At 44.3% G+C, this 13,660-nt stretch overlaps 1 pseudogene; it reads left to right on the forward strand.

Moving 5' to 3' along the window:
- The first annotated feature begins 3,017 nt into the window (after nucleotides 1-3,017).
- LOC147973228 (pathogenesis-related protein 1 pseudogene) lies at nucleotides 3,018-3,861 on the forward strand (annotated as a pseudogene).
- Nucleotides 3,862-13,660: the final 9,799 nt, after the last annotated feature.

The raw sequence follows: 13,660 nt of genomic DNA on the forward strand, positions 1-13,660 counted from the left end.
AAAGAGGGAAGGAGAGGGAGAGGGAGAGGGAGAGGGAAAGAGGAAAGGGGGCCGCGCCCCCTCCCCCTTGTCCAATTCGGACTCCCTTAGGGGGCGCCACCCTACGGGCTCCCCTCTCTTTCTCCCCTATGGCCCATGAAGGCCCATTACTTCCCTCGGGGGTTCCGGTAACCCCTCGGTACCCTAATAAATATCCGAAACGTTCCGAAATCATTCCGGTGTCCGAATACCTTCATCCAATATATCAATCTTTACCTCTCGACTATTTCGAGACTCCTCGTCATGTCCGTGATCTTATCCGGGACTCCGAACAATCTCCGGTCATCAAAACACATAACTCATAATACAAATTGTCACCGAACGTTAAGCGTGCGGACCCTACGGGTTCGAGAACTATGTAGACATGACCGAGACACATCTCCGATCAATAACCAATAGCGGAACCTGGATGCTTATATTGGTTCCTACATATTCTACGAAGATCTTTATCGATCAAACCGTAATAACAACATACGTTATTCCCTTTGTCATCGGTATGTTACTTGCCCGAGATTCGATCGTCGGTATCCTCATACCTTGTTCAATCTCGTTACCGGCAAGTCTCTTTACTCGTTCCATAATGCATCATCCCGTAACTAACTCATTAGTCACATTGCTTGCAAGGCTTATAGTGATGTGCATTACCGAGAGGGCCCAGAGATACCTCTCCAATACTCGGAGTGACAAATTCTAATCTTGATCTATGCCAACCCGGCAAACACTTTCGAAGATACCTGTAGAGCATCTTTATAATCACCCAGTTACGTTGTGACGTTTGATAGCACACAAGGCGTTCCTCCGGTATTCGGGAGTTGCATAATCTCATAGTTAGAGGAATATGTATAAGTCATGAAAAAAGCAATAGCAATAAAACTTAACGACCATTATGCTAAGCTAATGGATGGGTCTTGTCCATCACATCATTCTTCTAATGATGTGATCCCGTTCATCAAACGGCAAACACATGTCTATGGTTAGAAAACTGAACCATCTTTGATTAACGAGCTAGTCTAGTAGAGGCATACTATAGGGACACTTTGTTTTGTCTATGTATTCACACATGTATCAAGTTTCCGTTTAATACAATTCTAGCATGAATAATAAACATTTATCATGATATAAGGAAATATAAATAACAACTTTATTGTTGCCTCTAGGGCATATTTTCTTCAAGTTCTTGATGCTCCATGCAAACTGACGATGGGAAGTCGTTCTTCACGTCAGGCGATGAACGTTGGGAGGACGTGTGAATCTCTACCTCGGACAACACCAGCGAGTGTGATGATGATGAGGACGACTCGGGGTAGTTCTAGTTGCACGTAGTTTATCTAGTTGCACCGTAGTACTTTTTATCTATCTATGTTATGAACTATGTAAAATATCTTTATATCGTTTTTATCTATGCTATGAACTATGTATGGTTTTTTATCTATGAACAAAATATCTATGCACCGTAGTCCAAAGTGTTTATATGAGAGCGCGCGCTGTATTTTTGCGTGCTGCTGGAGCTACGCGTGTGTGCTGCATTTTGTCGCGGCTGCTGAAGCTAGTGCTGCCCGCCGCGCCAAACCAGACGATCAGCGCACTGCAAACTGGTTTTTAGCGCGCCGCGCCTTGGACGACTGTTGGAGATGCTCTTAGGCCTTCTTCTTTTGACTGGGCTGCACACCAGGCCAGTAGAAAAATCTATATATAGAGAGAAAAACCTATAGCCAGTTGAATTTTCCACGCCTCGTGCCTAGGCCCCTCCGCTCCTGCACCACTCTGTCATAATGCACACACTTTATGTATCCCACTACTTTGACAAATCATTGCCTTGGGCCCACTTCTATAGCTACATGGTCATGCGCACAACTTCCACCACTCCAGCCAATCTCAGTCATTTTTCATGTTGTCTTCGACACTCTCTTTACTAGTCTCGTGCCTCTTTCTACTCACCCATGGTTGCATCATCGATCAACCACTTTGCCGAGGCATATCACTTTGCATCACTCCTACTTGCACACATTGTATAGTTGCCGAGTTTTTCTTATCTCCAAATACCATGCACTAGGACATCAATATGATCATAATGTTGCAGTATAGCTAGAAAGACAAAAGAAGAGCCACAAACAATTTTCCGGTGATTGAGTTGTGCCACGTTACCTAAAAAGCTCACACCCCGCTTTATTATATATAAAGCAAGTTGTGGCACGTTCAAAATAAGATTTCCGCGACCATGGCCAAGGTTAAATCAATGTAGCGTGAAGTTGAATAAGAAAATGAACACTCATCTGGCTAACAACAAGGACCACAAACAACATTCCATTTTAAAAGACAAATCAACTTTTGTCTTGTTCCCGGAAGAAGCACAAATTGGTTTCTAGCCACAATATATAATAAAAAAGATGGTGCGTGGGACGGGGGTATGGGGATGTTATGAAAATTGCATTCCACATGAAAATGACAGAGGCATGACAAAGCAAAATAAAAGAGATATGTTAGCTGCTCATATATTATCGCCAATGGAAAACTAAATCCTATGTACCAACCGGCACACAGTATTAGAACGACTCAATTACAAGCAAAAAAAGGTTCTCATGTGCGAGTACCAATTGCCTTAACAAGTTGTACAACTTGAACCCGAAAGAAATATTCTTCACCTTAATCATTTTACACGTTTGTACCACTAGCACCTAGTTGGCGAGCTACTTGATACGTGTGTCCCGACTACTATGATCTGACCTCTTCTCGGACAATGAAGATGATGGAGTTATTAGGTAGCTAGGTTCGTGCCACGAGATCAAATGACGAAGTTCCTCCACATCGGTAGAGGTAATCTCGATCAGAAGAAATAACAGGCCGCCCACGATGATATCTGACTACCTCAACGCGCGCACATGTGCTTCGAATTTGACCAGTGTACTTCGTCGAGATATATTTTTCTATGAAACTTTTCAAGCTTAGTTATACCTCAGAGAAGCAATCGATCTTGTGCAGGCAGTACAAATACACAACGTACGCATGGTGGCAGTCTATCTCATCGTTACAGATACATCTTCCTTGATTAGTTTTGTAAGGCTTAGTCAGCGATGGAGTACTCGCCGAAGCTAGCAGTAGTGGTGCTCTTAGCTCTCGCGTCCGCCATGGCGGTCACGGCCCAGAACTCGGAGCAGGACTTCGTGGACGCCCACAACGCGGCGCGCGCTGACGTGGGCCTTGGGGAGGTGACATGGGACGCTACCGTGGCAGCCTTCGCGCAGGACTACGCGGATCAGCGCCGCGGCGACTGCCAGCTGGTACATTCAGGCGGGCAGTACGGGGAGAACCTCTACGGAGGCGGCGGCGGCGGGACCGGATGGACGGCGATGGACGCCGTGAATTCATGGGTGTCGGAGAAGCAGTACTACGACCACAGCAGCAACAGCTGCTCGGCGCCGGAGGACAAGTCGTGCTTGCACTACACGCAGGTGGTGTGGCGCGACTCGACGGCCATCGGTTGCGCCCGCGTCGTCTGCGACAGCGGCGACGGTGTGTTCATCATCTGCAGCTACAACCCGCCAGGCAACTTCCCCGGGGTGAGCCCGTACTAGGCTATATGCATCATGCATGCAATCATGCGAGTGTGCATGTACGTACGGCGTATTGCATAAATAAAATGATTAAGCTGTGATAACTACAGTGTGATCAGATGAGATATATAATTAACCAGCCGGCCGGATTTGACGTCATGTATTGTTTAGACCGGCTGTATAGATATGTATATGTACTGTTATGATTCAGGTAATAAGTTGTGTTATTGTACAAGCAGTGTTTATGAATAAATATATGGTTCTACTATTATACTGAGTATGATATTTGTGCTTCTCTGTGGAAAAAAACCACTAATCAAAGTGTCTTTCTTCCATTTTGTCATCTCGCACTTGTTCTCTATGTTGTGCATTTTCTTTTTTGGATCCCAACTCGTACTAACAAATGGAGTAGATCTCGAGGTGGCATGATAGGTCTCGTTTCTGAGACTCTCGCTCCCTCTCCGCGCCATAGGCCACTCCGGCCGTGACGGTCACCCACTCTGCCATTATGGCTCACCCATCCCCTCCCAGGTTTTGCTTCAGATCCAACTCTAGCCGCGGTCCCGTGCAAGCTCACTCTCGACCAGCGGTCCATGGTAGGTTCCGGACTCGCTTTCGGCCCCGTCCGTGAATGCAGTAGATCTGACCTCGACGCCACAAATCCTACCGCGGGGAGAGTCATCCCATGCCACGCATGCCTGTGGTACTCCGGATCTGGGCGTTGTGATTGAGCGGCAGTACCTAAATCCATCGTGGTCATCCCCTCCGCTCTTGTCAACATTTCCTCTTCGAGCGAGGAGGAAGGATGGACGAAGCTCTAATCCCGAAGGAACACACAGACAAGCAAGGAACCATAGATTATTAGCGCCCACATACAGCTACACCACTCGGACCGACGACGGGACATCAATGGTGCACCGGGCCGCGAGGTCTTCTTAAGCTGCTTCAAAGGCCGAGATCCTCTGGGCTGCATATCGTTTGCGAGCTGCTAGGGCATTTCGGCACAGAGTACCCTCAAAATCCATGAAAGGGCGGACCATGAGGGGCTGCCCGTGCGAGGCTATGTCCGGCACCGACCAGGGCGCCAGTTCAAGATCAGGTTCAAAGCGCCAGGCAATTACCCCTTGATCCACCAAAAGAGATAAAATGTGAATGAACTTCACTATTTGTTTCAGAAGATAACTTACCAGTGTTGTTGTTAATTACAAATGATTGTGAAGGTGTATGGTAGGAAGCCAATAACACTTAGTGTAGAATATTTTTAAATGCAAAGTACATAAATTTTGTATTGGAGATGCCGGCTTCTTTCTAGTATGATATAAATTGCAATCTTATAAATATTGTTCTTTAGTGCAATTGTTGCTCAATAGAACATCTCAAAATATGTTCGAAAGAGTTCAATCAAGTCTTGCGAGTTAACCCGCCGACAATGATTTATGGCTATTTGATACTCTGGGTGCATATATGCAGAAAATAAATCGTATCGGTTGTAGGTTATGATGCTAATACTGGACAAGGAAGCACTGGTGCAGCAGCTGTAATCTGGAGGGGTCTATCATATTGCCCGTGTCTTCTCTCTCATGTTGTGACTCGAGGCTGAAGAAACCGAAATTATTGCCTGACTGAAGGACTAAAAGCACCGACGACTGTTTTAATCCATCCCATCATTCAGATTGTTTGGCTATTGTTTCTACTTTGAAGAATGCAGTGCACAATAAATCTCGACTTCACAATAGTGATGTGGAAACTAGGGACTGAATTTGTGAAGATTGCCAGCATGATTCTTATCAATTTGGTAAATTTTAAAACCATATAACAAAAAAGTCTCAAACATGTTGTGTCTGGTTTTTGTCGCTAGCTTTTAAACAGTAGAAAAGATACTCTTGGTATAGATTGGCCAGTGTTTGAGCTGAGCCAGAAAAGAAAATATATTTTGTATATACTCCATGGGTAAGTCATGCAGGTTGCTCTGGCAATTAAAAATGCAGCTAATGGTCCGGTTATTCTTGACACTTTGGGTCTATATAATTTAGGTTTCGTTCTACTTGGTCAATATTAATTATTATACAATTTTATATATCCAAGTATAGATTACATGCCCTCACGTTTGGACTGGTCAGGGCAAAGATTAAGTTCCATCTAAACAACTAAATTGATTTTAGAGGCTATAAGTATAATGCATGGGAGTTAGGTGACCACTTCTGTCCAAAATAGTGAAAGTAGCCAATTTATATATATAATTTACAGCAAATAGTGCAAGGCACTTGTTGTTGGAAATATGCCCTAGAGGCAATAATAAATTGATTATTATTATATTTCCTTGTTCATGATAATCGTTTATTATCCATGCTATAATTGTATTGATGGGAAACTCAAATACATGTGTGGATACATAGACAACACCATGTCCCTAGTGAGCCTCTAGTTGACTAGCTCGTTGATCAATAGATGGTTATGATTTCCTAACCATGGACATTGGATGTCGTTGATAACGGGATCACATCATTAGGAGAATGATGTGATGGACAAGACCCAATCCTAAGCCTAGCACAAAGATCGTGTAGTTCGTATGCTAAAGCTTTTCTAATGTCAAGTATCATTTCCTTAGACCATGAGATTGTGCAACTCCCGGATACCGTAGGAGTGCTTTGGGTGTATCAAACGTCACAACGTAACTGGGTGACTATAAAGGTGCACTACAGGTATCTCCGAACGTGTCTGTTGGGTTGGCACGAATCGAGACTGGGATTTGTCACTACGTGTAAGCGGAGAGGTATCTCTGGGCCCACTCGGTAGGACATCATCATATGCGCAATGTGACCAAGGAGTTGATCACGGGATGATGTGTTACGGAACGAGTAAAGAGACTTGCCGGTAACGAGATTGAACTGGGTATTGGATACCGACGATCGAATCTCGGGCAAGTAACATACCGCTAGACAAAGGGAATTGTATACGGGATTGATTAAGTCCTTGACATCGTGGTTCATCCGATGAGATCATCGTGGAACATGTGGGAGCCATCATGGGTATCCAGATCCCGCTGTTGGTTATTGACCGGAGAACGTCTCGGTCATGTCTGCATGTCTCCCGAACCCGTAGGGTCTACACACTTAAGGTTCGGTGACGCTAGGGTTATGGAGATATTAGTATGCGGTAACCCGAATGTTGTTCGGAGTCCCGGATGAGATCCCGGACGTCACGAGGAGTTCCGGAATGGTCCGGAGGTAAAGAATTATATATAGGAAGTGCTGTTTCGGCCATCGGGACAAGTTTCGGGGTCATCGGTATTGTACCGGGACCACCGGAAGGGTCCCGGGGGTCCACCGGGTGGGGCCACCTGCCCCGGGGGGCCACATGGGCTGTAGGGGTTGTGCCTTGGCCTATATGGGCCAAGGGCACCAGCCCCAAGAGGCCCATGCACCAAGAGATGGGAAAAGGGGAGAGTCCTAAAAGGGGAAGGCACCTCCGAGGTGCCTTGGGGAGGATGGACTCCTCCCCACCCTTGGCCGCACCCTTCCTTGGAGGACGGGGCAAGGGCTGCGCCTCCCCCTCTCCCTTGGCCCTATATATAGTGGGGAAAAAGGAGGAGCAAACCAATCTAAGGCCTGGCGCCTCCCTCTCCCTCCCGTGACACATCTACTTCCTCCCGCAGCGCTTAGTGAAGCCCTGTTGGAATCCCGCTACTTCCACCACGCCGTCGTGCTGCTGGATCTCCATCAACCTCTCCCTCCTCCTTGCTGGATCAAGGCATGGGAGACGTCTCCCTTCCGTACGTGTGTTGAACGCGGAGGTGCCGTGCGTTCGGCACTAGGATCATCGGTGATTTGAATCACGACGAGTACGACTCCATCAACCCCGTTCACTTGAACGCTTCCGCTTAGCGATCTACAAGGGTATGTAGATGCACTCTCCTTCCCTCATTGCTAGTCTCTCCATAGATAGATCTTGGTGACACGTAGGAAAATTTTGAATTTCTGCTACGTTCCCCAACAGTGGCATCATGAGCTAGGTCTATTGCGTAGATTCTATGCATGAGTAGAACACAAAGTAGTTGTGGGCGTTGATTTTGTTCAATATGCTTGCCGTTACTAGTCTTATCTTGATTCGGCGGCATCGTGGGATGAAGCGGCCCGGACCAACCTTACACGTACTCTTACGTGAGACCGGTTCCACCGACAAACATGCACTAGTTGCATAAGGTGGCTGGCGGGTGTCTGTCTCTCCCACTTTAATCGGATCAGATTCGATGAAAAGGGTCCTTATGAAGGGTAAATAGCAATTGGCATATCACGTTGTGGTCTTTGCATAGGTAAGAAACGTTCTTGCTAGAAACCCATAGCAGCCACGTAAAACATGCAAAACAACAATTAGAGGACGTCTAACTTGTTTTTGCAGGGTATGCTATGTGATGTGATATGGCCAAAAGGATGTGATGAATGATATATGTAATGTATGAGATTGATCATGTTCTTGTAATAGATGATCATGGAGCCCCGAAGATGGAGATCAAAAGGAGCAATATGATATTGGCCATATCATGTCACTATTTGATTGCATGTGATGTTTATCATGTTTATACATCTTATTTGCTTAGAACGACGGTAGTAAATAAGATGATCCCTTACAACAATTTCAAGAAGTGTTCTCCCCTAACTGTGCACCGTTGCTACAGTTCGTCGTTTCGAAGCACGCCGTGATGATCGGGTGTGATAGATCCTTACGTTCACATACAACGGGTGTAAGACAGATTTACACAGCAAAAACACTTAGGGTTAACTTGACGAGCCTAGCATGTGCATAGACATGGCCTCGGAACACAGAGACCGAAAGGTCGACATGAGTCGTATAGAAGATACGATCAACATGAAGATGTTCACCGACGTTGACTAGTCCGTCTCACGTGATGATCGGACACGGCCTAGTTCACTCGGATCATGTAATCACTTAGATGACTAGAGGGATGTCTATCTAAGTGAGAGTTCATAAGATGAACTTAATTATTCTGAACATAGTCAAAAGGATTTTGCAAATTATGTCGCATCTCACGCTTTAGTTCTACTGTTTAGATATGTTCCTAGAGAAAAATTAGTTGAAAGTTGATAGTAGCAATTATGCGGACTAGGTCCGTAAACTGAGGATTGTCCTCATTGCTTCTTAGAAGGCTTATGTCCTTAATGCACCGCTCAGTGTGCTGAACCTCGAACGTGGTCGGTGGATGTTGCGAACATCTGACATACACGTTTTGATGACTACATGATAATTCGGTAATGTTAAATGGTTTAGAATTGAGGCACCAAAGATGTTTTGAAACGTCGCGAAACATATGAGATGTTTCGAGGGCTGAAATAGGGATTTCAGGCTCGTGCCCACGTCAAGAGGTATAAGACCTCCGACGATTTTCTTAGCCTACAAACTAAGGAGAAAAGCTCAATTGTTGAGTTTGTGCTCAGATTGTCTGAGTACAACAATCATTTGAATTGAGTGGGAGTTGATCTTCCAGATGAGATAGTGATGTTTCTCTGAAGACATTACCACCAAGCTGCTAGAGCTTCGTGATGAACTATAATATATCAGGGACATATATGATGATCCTTGAGATATTCGCGATGTTTGACACCACAAAAGTAGAAATCAAGAAGGAGCATCAATTGTTGATGGTTGGTGAAACCACTAGTTTCAAGAAGGGCAAGGGCAAAAGGGATACTTCATGAAACGGCAATTCAGCTGCTGCTCTAGTGAAGAAACCCAAGGTTGAACCCAAACCCGAGACTAAGTGCTTCTGTAATAAGGGGAAAAACCACTGGAGCAGAATTACCCTAGATACTTGGTAGATTAGAAGGCTGGCAAGGTCGATAGAAGTATATTGGATATACATTGTGTTGATGTGTACTTTACTAGTACTCCTAGTAGCACCAGGGTATTAGATACCGGTTCGGTTGCTAAGTGTTAGTAACTCGAAATAAAAGCTACGGAATAAACGGAGACTAGCTAAAGGTGAGCTGACGATATGTGTTGGAAGTGTTTCCAATGTTGATATGATCAAGCATCGCACGCTCCCTCTACCATCGAGTTTGGTGTTTGCGTTGAGCATAGACATGATTGGATTATGTCTATCGCGATACGGTTATTCATTTAAGGAGAATAATGGTTACTCTGTTTATTTGAATAATACCTTCAATGGTCTTACGCCTAAAATGAATGGTTTATTGAATCTCGATCGTAGTGATACACATGTTCATGCCAAAAGATAGTAATGATAGTACCACCTACTTGTGGCACTGCCACGTAAGTCATATCGGAATAAAACGCATGAAGAAACTCCATGTTGATGGATCTTTGGGCTCACTCATTTTTGAAAAGTTTGAGACATGCGAACCATGTCTATTGGTGTATATGCATGAAGAAACTCCATGCAAATGGACCGTTTGAACTCACTTGATTTTGAATCACTTGAGACATGCAAATCATACCACATGGGCAAGATGACTGAAAACCTCGGTTTCAGTAAAATGGAACTAGAAAGCAACTTGTTGGAAGTAATACATTTTGATGTGTGCAATCCAATGAGTGTTGAGGCATGTAGTGGATATCATTATGTTCTTACTTCACAGATGATTTGAGTAGATGTTGAGTATATTTACTTGATGAATCACGAGTCTGAATTATTGAAAGATTCAAGTAAGTTCAGGATGAAGTTGAAAGATCGTCGTGACAAGAGGATAAGAGATCTATGATATGATCATAGAGATGAATATCTGAATTACGAGTTTGGCATAGAATTAAGACATTGTGGAAATTGTTTCAAAACTAATACAGCCTGGAACACCATAGTGTGATGGTGTGTCCGAATATCATAACTGCACCCTATTGGATATGATGCATACCATGATGTCTCTTATCGAATTACCACGATAGTTTATGGGTTAGGCATTAGAGACAACCACATTCACTTTAAATAGGGCACCACGTAATTCCGATGAGATGACACCGTATGAACTATGGTTTAGAGAAACCTAAGCTGTCATTTCTTAAAAGTTTGGGGCTGCGACGCTTATGTGAAAAAGTTTCAGGCTGATAAGCTCAAACCCAAAGCGGATAAATGCATCTTCATAGGACACCCAAAATAGTTGGGTATACCTCCTGTCTCAGATCCGAAAGCAATAAGGGATTGTTTCTAGAATCGGGCCCTTTCTCGAGGAAAAGTTTCTCTCGAAAGAATTGAGTGGGAGGATGGTGGAGACTTGACGAGGTTATTGAACCGTCACTTCAACCAGTGTATAGCAGGGCACAAAGAGTTGTTCCTGTGGCACCTACACCAATTGAAGTGGAAGCTTATGATATTGATCATGAGACTTCAGATCAAGTCACTACCAAACATCGTAGGATGACAAGGATGCGTACTACTTCAGAGTGGTACGTAACCCTGTCTTGGAAGTCATGTTGCTAGACAACAATGAACCTACGAGCTATGGAGAAGCGATGGTGGGCCTGGATTCCGATAAATAGCTTGAGGCCATATAATCCGAGAGAGGATCCATGTATGAAAACAAAGTGTAGACTTTGGAAGGACGGCTCGATGGTCGTAAGACTATTGAGTACAGATGGATTTTAAAAGGAAGACGGATAATGATGGTAAGTATCACCATTAAGAAAGCTCGACTTGTCGTTAAGATGTTTTCTGACAAGTTCAAGGAGTTGACTACGGTGAGATTTTCTCACTCATAGCGATGCTAAGAGTCTGTTGGAATTATATTAGCGATTACTGCATTATTTATGAAATCTTGCAGATAGGATGTCAAAACATTGTTTCCTTGACGATTTTCTTGAGGAAAGGTTGTATGTGATACAACCGGAAGGTTTTGTCAATCCTGAAATATGCTAATAAGTATGCAAAGCTCCAGCAATCCTTCTGAGGACTGGAGTAAGCATCTCGGAATTGGAATGTATGCTTTGATGAGATGATCAAAGATTTTGGGTGTATACAAAGTTTATGAGAAACTGGTATTTCCAAAGAAGTGAGTGGGAGCACTATAGAATTTCTGATGAATATATGTTGTTGATCGGAAATGACGTAGAATTTCTGGAAAGCATATAGGGATATTTGGAAAGTGTTTTTCAATGGAAAACCTGGAATAAGCTACTTGAACATTGAGCATCAAGATCTATAAGGATAGATCAAAACGCTTAATAGTACTTTCAAAATGAGCACATACCATGACATGATCTTGAAGGTGTTCAAGATGGGTCAGTCAAAGAAGGAGTTCTTGCCTGAGTTGTGAGGTATGAAGTTAAGACTTAAAGCTCGACCACGGCAGAATAGAGAGAAAGGACGAAGGTCGTCCCCTATGCTTAAGACATAGGCTTTACAGTATGCTATGCTGTGTACCGCACCTGAAGTGTGCCTTGCCATGAGTCAGTCAAGGGGTACAAGAGTGATCCAAGAACGGATCACGGGACAGCGATCAAAGTTATCCTTGGTAACTAGTGTACTAAGGAAGTTTCTCGGTTATGGAGGTGGTAAAAGAGTTCGACGTAAAGGGTTACGTCAATGCAAGCTTAACACCTATCCGGATAGCTCTGAGTAGAGATACCGGATGCATATAATGGAGCAACAATTTAGAATAGCTCCAAGTAGAACAATTATTTGGAATAGCTCCAAATAGAGCGTGGTAGCTACATCTAAGAGATGACATAGAGATTTGTAAAGCACACACGGATTTGAAAGGTTCGGACCCGTTGACTAAAACCTCTCTCACAAGCAACATGATCAAACCTAAAACTCATTGAGTGTTAATCACATAGTGATTTGAACTAGACTACTGACTCTAGTAAACTCTTGGGTGTTAGTCACATGGCGATGTGACCTGTGAGTGTTAATCACATGGCGATGTGAACTAGATTATTGACTCTAGTGCAAGTGGGAGACTGTTGGAAATATGCCCTAGAGGCAATAATAAATTGATTATTATTATATTTCCTTGTTCATGATAATCGTTTATTATCCATGCTATAATTGTATTGATGGGAAACTCAAATACATGTGTGGATACATAGACAACACCATGTCCCTAGTGAGCCTCTAGTTGACTAGCTCGTTGATCAATAGATGGTTATGGTTTCCTAACCATGGACATTGGATGTCGTTGATAACGGGATCACATCATTAGGAGAATGATGTGATGGACAAGACCCAATCCTAAGCCTAGCACAAAGATCGTGTAGTTCGTATGCTAAAGCTTTTCTAATGTCAAGTATCATTTCCTTAGACCATGAGATTGTGCAACTCCCGGATACCGTAGGAGTGCTTTGGGTGTATCAAACGTCACAACGTAACTGGGTGACTATAAAGGTGCATTACAGGTATCTCCGAACGTGTCTGTTGGGTTGGCACGAATCGAGACTGGGATTTGTCACTTCGTGTAAGCGGAGAGGTATCTCTGGGCCCACTCGGTAGGACATCATCATATGCGCAATGTGACCAAGGAGTTGATCACGGGATGATGTGTTACGGAACGAGTAAAGAGACTTGCCGGTAACGAGATTGAACTGGGTATTGGATACCGACGATCGAATCTCGGGCAAGTAACATACCGCTAGACAAAGGGAATTGTATACGGGATTGATTAAGTCCTTGACATCGTGATTCATCCGATGAGATCATCGTGGAACATGTGGGAGCCATCATGGGTATCCAGATCCCGCTGTTGGTTATTGACCGGAGAACGTCTCGGTCATGTCTGCATGTCTCCCGAACCCGTAGGGTCTACACACTTAAGGTTCGGTGACGCTAGGGTTATGGAGATATTAGTATGCGGTAACCCGAATGTTGTTCGGAGTCCCGGATGAGATCCCGGACGTCACGAGGAGTTCCGAAATGGTCCGGAGGTAAAGAATTATATATAGGAAGTGCTGTTTCGGCCATCGGGACAAGTTTCGGGGTCATCGGTATTGTACCGGGACCACCGGAAGGGTTCCGGGGGTCCACCGGGTGGGGCCACCTGCCCCGGGGGCCACATGGGCTGTAGGGGTTATGCCTTGGCCTATATGGGCCAAGGGCACCAGCCCCA

The sequence above is a fragment of the Triticum urartu genome, chromosome 5A (assembly GCF_056163025.1).
Source record: "Triticum urartu cultivar PI428250 chromosome 5A, HENAU_Tu73, whole genome shotgun sequence".
In the NCBI taxonomy this organism is placed as follows: Eukaryota; Viridiplantae; Streptophyta; class Magnoliopsida; order Poales; family Poaceae; genus Triticum; species Triticum urartu.